Below are 6,633 nucleotides of genomic sequence, written 5' to 3'. Positions count from 1 at the left end.
ATATATCTCAAATTAATGATTTTCACACATTTTAAAATTATTTTTTCATTTTTATACTTTTATTTTTTTACTTATTTTGTCTGTACTGATACTGTACTTACTTATTTTTTCTTCCTTGCTGAGCACAGCTTTTCTCTTCTTCTGGCAAGCAGGTGCTTCTCTCTAGTTGAAGTGCATTGGCTTCTTATTTTGATCGCTTCTCTCATTGCAGAACATGGGCTCCAGGGCATGTGGGCTTCAGTAGTCATGGCTCCCAGGCTCTAGCTGAGTGCTCAGTAGTTGTGCGACATATGTTTAGTTCCTCCACAGCATGTGGGATCTTTCCAGACCAGGGATTCAACCTATGTCCCTTGCACTGGCAGGTGGATTCTTAGCCACTGGACCACTGAGGAAGTTCCTTTTCATGCCTTTTTATGTATGGAAAGAGGCAAGAGTCTGGGCTTATTGAAGTCATCCATATGATATGCATCTTAACCTCCACAGGACACCATCTATTTTTCTCCTCCTTGAATTTCCCTCAGCGCACTATCTAGAGGGGAGGGTGGCTGCAGTGGATAATGGCCTTTTGGCTGCAACAGCCTTTGTTTACTGAAATGGCAACTGAAATATTTGTCCACAAGGAAAAGCTTAGGAGATGACCACAAGTGAAACTGAGAGAGAATGTCTATTGAATCCCCTCTAGATGAACCTGTTCACTGGGTTACAGAAGTGAAGCAGGGAAAACATTCTTTGTTTGACTAAAATTTTTTCAGGCTCATGGACCTTCTCCTAGAATTATCTGAGAGCTTCCTTATAAAAATCAGTTTGAATAAGAATTCTAAGTCAGTTCAGCGAGAAATCCCACTCTTGATATCTGATCACTCTAAGAATCTGATCAGAATTCCTTACTGCCCACTATTAATATCTGGTCCAGATGGGCTGCACTCAGCAAAACATCTATTAGGTTGGTTCAGCCAATATCCTTTGCAGACCTGATGTCTTCTCTTAGGAATTTACCAGCCAGGAAATACACTGCTCCTTGAGTTCCTACCACTTGTATCTGTTGAATTTGGATGACACGAAGTGCTAGGGTATCCTTGTCTCTATTGTCATCATCCTAACTAATATTTGATGTCGTCTCTTATACCTGTGTCTGTCCCTGATTTTCCTTGGACAAAACACCCTCAGCTGATTACTGCTCAGGTGAGAAGTGTTCTTCCATGTATCTCCCAGATTCTGAAAAATCCAAGAAGGACTCACTTGGAGTCTGGCCACTTTTGTAGCTTCCATATTGGCCCTCGAGGTTTTTTTTTTCTTTCTTTCTTTCAGAAAATTAGTTTCAACTTGCCACTTTAAAACAATATTCTTTTTGATCTCATGGTAACTGTGATCCCACAGGAACATCCCCAGCTTAGATTCTGAAGTTTTCACACTTCCACTAATGTCAGGTGAAGTCTCACAATCAGCCCTTTCCAACATTTAGGTTGCCTGACAATTGGAGGGGTATTTCTCATCCCTTCAGCTAATTTTTCACTACTTGGAAATGGGCAGATTCCTTTACTTGGCAAAGACCTTGGTTCACCAGCCTAAGAATGGGAGAAATAGTAGTGATATTTACATTTTAGTAAAGAATAAAAAGTGCCTATACCATTGCTGACCGAGTTTGTCTTCAAAAAACAGAGATGTTTATGATTAACATTATTGCCAATCTAACCCGATTGCAGGTCATTAATGAAAGGGATTGATGACCTAGGATTTAAAATGTCTATCAAATAAAATCAAGTTTAACCCTACTTCATGTAAAGGCCACTTATACCCATGGGAGGAATGTGGTGAAAGAGATCGTCTGCAAAGTGACCAAGTGAGAGGACCTTTCAAAGAGTCTTCACCTTGGTTACTAGTGGTATAAAAGAATTGTATGGGCATCAAGTAAGAGGGGTTGGAGAAAGGCATAGAAATTTCTTGAAGATAAGACAGGGTCATCCTTTATGTGTCATCCTAAACTTCAAAAAGAACTTCTTTGTGATGCAGCCCAAACTGGAAGTAATCCCTGAAAGTGGTAGAATATTAAATACCAAATAGAGCTTCTGAATTTAGTGTAGGAAAGGTGTTGGTATTTATGAAGAGAAAATAGAAATTTATTCCTATGCCTAATGGCATCACATTGTTCAGAATCTGTGTCGAACTCAGCTAAGATGTAGGAAACAGTTATTATCTAAATACACTTGGTAAGGGGCCAGTAGGATTATGGTTTGGCTTCCAAGACCCCTTGAAAATGGCTGGGACTATTTCTAGAAAGTGTCCTTAGTGAGAAAAAAAATCTTAAAGAAAACCTCTCCTGGTAGCACCTTCCCCAGGATGACAGGGTTATTTGAGACTGACTCACATTTTTTTCTTCCTGACTTCAAGTTCCCAAAGAGCTCACAGTGCCCAACTTTGGTGTTTCTAAGTGTTGGAAACGTCTGGTCCCATGACTCACACCTCACCTTTTTTCACATTCTTAGACTTAGTCTTTTCATGCTGTGTGCTGTGCTGATCTCAAATTTCTGGGAAGAAACACCATCTAGGGAAACACTGTCTGTGCTGAGATATTATGTTTTATTTTCTAAATGTCACCCAGAAAATGTCTTTAATCTCCCCCCTTCATTAAACACACACACATTTGTTTTATACTGTTGCAATCATTCACATGGTCCCTTTTGAAATGCCCAGCTCCAAACTGTCCTGACCCACTCTTCCTTCTTTACATACATTTTGACCTGTCCACCTTAAGAGAAGGCTTGGCTTAAGGCTGGAAGACCAACCAAGCCCCAGAAGCTCTTTCCTTGCTGCCTGAAGAATATCACAGTCTCCTGTGTTTCCTACGTAATACCGAGTGACAAGTCGATACAGGGAACCCTGTATTTTGTTTCTTTTGGCACATCCCACTGCTTACATGAGGCTGTTTTCATTCAGGAACATTTGATAATTCTGATGTGGCCAAAGTCCCCCCAACAATGAAACTTTCAACTTTGGAATTTTTCTGTCCAATGTCAAAACCCAATAACTTCTTTTTTTTTTAATCATATTCAGGAATATAACTATGAATATTGATAGAATTCAAACAATATTTGTGCAGTGAATCAATGAGTCCTTAATTCCCCTGCCATCTTTCTGCTTCCTGCATGTATATCTGATTCAATCAACCGGGGAAAAAATGAAGATTCAATCAGAATCAATTCAATGATCACTCCACAATCTAATCAAGTATCCCTTTATGATTGAGTTAGTAGTGGAATAGAGGGGTGATGGGATTAGGAAAACCTATAAAAATCTCCAGAACTGGAAAAGAAGTGCAGAATTTTCTGGCTCTGGAGATACTGCTAGGTTTTCACAGGGTCTGAGGTCTGAGGTCTGAGGTCTGAGGTCTGAGGTCTGAGCATCCCACCAGCCACATCAGAGCAGTAAGTTTCCAACCTCATATAAGGACACCCCCCCTCCCTGCTTTTTTTTTTAAAACCATGGTTAGCTAATTTTGAAGAGTGGCATGTATCTCTGGATGGCAGGGAAAGTTTTTTAAAATTACTTCTTTCAGATGACCATGTTTCAGGTATTGTTTTGCTTCTCAGTGTAGTTTTGCCTGAATCCCAAACATTTAAATTTGTGCTTTGCCTGATATCACTTTTAAATGTCCTGACTAATTAGATATTTTAAATGAAAACCATCTGTTTGTGTTTTATTTATTAACATTTAAAATGATTCTTGTACATAAATATAATTCAAGTTAGGTGTATATTTTTCATTTTTTATCAATAACTTTAACGGCAGTAACTAAAGATAGAGGCTGTGTTGATCCACATGACCCTCCTCTTCCCATAGATTTAGGGCTCTAAGTCATGGAGCCCTATAAAAATCTTTTGTTTTTTTTAAACAATAAAAATAAATACAAATAAAATAAGTAAAAATTGGAGTGAGCTTTCAGGGTCCTCGGTACTCACTTCCAGATGAGACATAAATTAAGCAAAGCAGTGGATGGACCTGAATGAGCTAGCTGTTGCCTTTTTCCTCGTCTGTACTTGTGAGATGCTTGTTCCAAATCCAGTAGGAAAAGAGGTATCACTTTGTGCCTCCTGAGCCCACAGTGTAATATAGGTTAAGTGCCTCACTTCTACCTTTGCAAGAGCAGTGACCTTGGCCCTGAGTGGATTCCTTAGGATAGCCTAAGGTGTGCTCATTCTTGGCTGGAAATGGTTGCCCTGTTCCCTGGTAGGTTCCACATGATTCCTTTTGGAACAGAGTCAGGATGAGTATGTGGAGTGTTAGGGAAATAAAATAGACGTAGTCTTCTTCAGGCTTCAGAGGCAAAAGAGCAGAGCAGGCCTCTGACTTTGCTTCTAACCTGCCTGGGCACTGCCCTGACTGGGAGTGACTGGGAGTGACTGCCTGCTGTGATGGCAAGACTTGCAACACTATAAATCATCGAAAAATCAAGAGAGTTCCAGAAAAACATCTACTTCTGCTTTATTGACTATGCCAAAGCCTTTGTGTGGATCACAACAAACTGTGGAAAATTCTTCAAGAGACGGGAATACCAGACCACCTTACCTGCCTCCTGAGAAATCTGTATGCAGGTCAAGAAGCAACAGTTAGAACTGGACATGGAACAGCAGACGGGTTCCAAATCAAGAAAGGAGTACATCAAGCTTGTATATTGTCACCCTGCTCGTTTAACTTATATGCAGACTATACTATGTGAAATGCCAGGCTGGATAAAGCACAAGCTGGAATCAAGATAGCTGGGAGAAATAATCAATAACCTCAGATATGCAGATGACTCCACCCTTATGGCAGAAAATGAAGAGCTAAAGAGCCTCTTGATGAAAGTGAAAGAGGAGAGTGAAAAAGTTGGCTTAAAGCTCAACATTCAAATAACTAAGATCATGGCATCTGGTCCCATCACTTCATGATAAATGGAGAAACAGTGGAAACAGTGAGAGACTTTATTTTTGGGGGCTCCAAGATCACTGCAAATGGTGACTGCAGCCATGAAATTAAAAGACACTTGCCCCTTGGAAGAAAAGCTCTGACCAACCTAGACAGCATATTAAAAAGCAGAGACATTACTATGCCAACAAAGGCCATGTGGTCAAAGCTATGGTTTTTCCTAGTCATGTATGGATGTGAGAGTTGGACTATAGAAAGAAAGCTGAGCACTGAAGAATTTATGCTTTTGAGCTGGGGAGAAGACTCTTCAGAGTCCCTTGGACTGCACGGAGACTCACCCAGTCAATCCTAAAGGAAATCAGTCCTGAATATTCATCGAAAGGTCTGATACTGAAGCTGAATCTCCAATACTTTTACCACCTGATGCAAACTGATTCATTGAAAAAGACCCTGATCCCGGGAAAGATTGAAAGCAGGAAGAGAAGGCGATGACAGAGAATGAGATGGTTGGATGGCATCACCGACTTAATGGACATGAGTTTGAGCAAGCTTCAGGAGTTGGTGATGAACAGGGGAGACTGGCATGCTGCAATCCATGGGTCACAAAGAGTCAGACAGGACTGAGTGACTGAACTGAACTGGAGGGGGCCTGGCCAACCAAGCCCCAGGCTTAACAACATTCCAAGTTTTACAAGACAAAACAAACGGCATTAACAGGAAACCAGACTTACAGTTTGATGATGATTCGGTCCTGGGATTATAAGCAGGAACATTGAACTGCAATTTTGATGTCTCACCCACGGAGCTGATGCTCTGCTTGTGACCTTTTCCCAGTTGGGACTCCAGATGTGCTGTGACAGGGGACTTCGCAGCACTGATTAAGTCTGGATGTTGGTTAAAACCCAATTTGGTAATGCATCCTCTGCTGTTTCTATTTCTTTTTTCTTTTAATGTTAGTATATTGAAAGTAAGCTAGATAATTCTCTAATAAATATCTGTATTATTTATTTGTATATAATGAGTGGTTTATTGTGTTAACAAATTCTTTGAATATGAGATGAGAGTGAAAAGTTTTGGCAACACACAGAGCCCATCCAGACTCCTGGACCTGGCAGGAACAAGCCTGCTGAGGGGTGAGGCCTCAGCCATTTCCGCTTTGGAGTTTCCACCCACAGAGCTCTTCTCACCTCTCTTCAGGAAAGCCTTCGATAGGAGATGCATTGAGACCCTGAAGGTCATGGTGCAAGCTTGACCCTTTATATACCTGCCTCTGGGGAACCTGATGGACATGCCACATGTGGGGCCTCTACAGGCAGTACTGGAAGCACTTGATGACCTGCTTGCCCAGAAGGTTCGCTCCAGGTGAGTCTTATGTGAGTAACCTGGTAGAATCCTGGGTGTCCTGGAGGAGACAGCTAGGGTGAGGGAATGTGGATGGGAAGGGATGGACTACCGGAATCTGAGGATGGCAGTGAAGAAGCCTAGAGGCCTTGGATCACTAAGAGAAATATCTTCTGGAAGCTGAAAGGATGTTCCCTACCTTTTCCCAGTCCTGCTTAGAGTTACTAAAAGTGGAGAATCAGAGAGGAGAAGAGGGGAAAGGGAGATGGAGGAAAGGGAGTCAGAGAGGGAAAAAGACAAGGCAGCCTGTGAAGTCAGGAATCTGAAGTTACAGCAGAGGAGGGCAGCGTGTAGCCAGATTCTATGCTGTAGCTTCTTTCTGGGTGGATT

At 41.4% G+C, this 6,633-nt stretch overlaps 1 pseudogene; it reads left to right on the top strand.

The window, feature by feature from the left end:
• The first annotated feature begins 5,959 nt into the window (after positions 1 to 5,959).
• The window catches only part of LOC104996128, a 39,227-nt pseudogene continuing 38,553 nt past the window's right edge, over positions 5,960 to 6,633 (top strand).

This window comes from Bison bison, unplaced genomic scaffold, assembly GCF_000754665.1.
Source record: "Bison bison bison isolate TAMUID 2011002044 unplaced genomic scaffold, Bison_UMD1.0 scf7180017864289, whole genome shotgun sequence".
NCBI classification, from domain to species: domain Eukaryota; kingdom Metazoa; phylum Chordata; class Mammalia; order Artiodactyla; family Bovidae; genus Bison; species Bison bison.
Note: the sequence above shows the minus strand (reverse complement) of the source record. Positions and strands in the feature narration are given on the sequence as shown.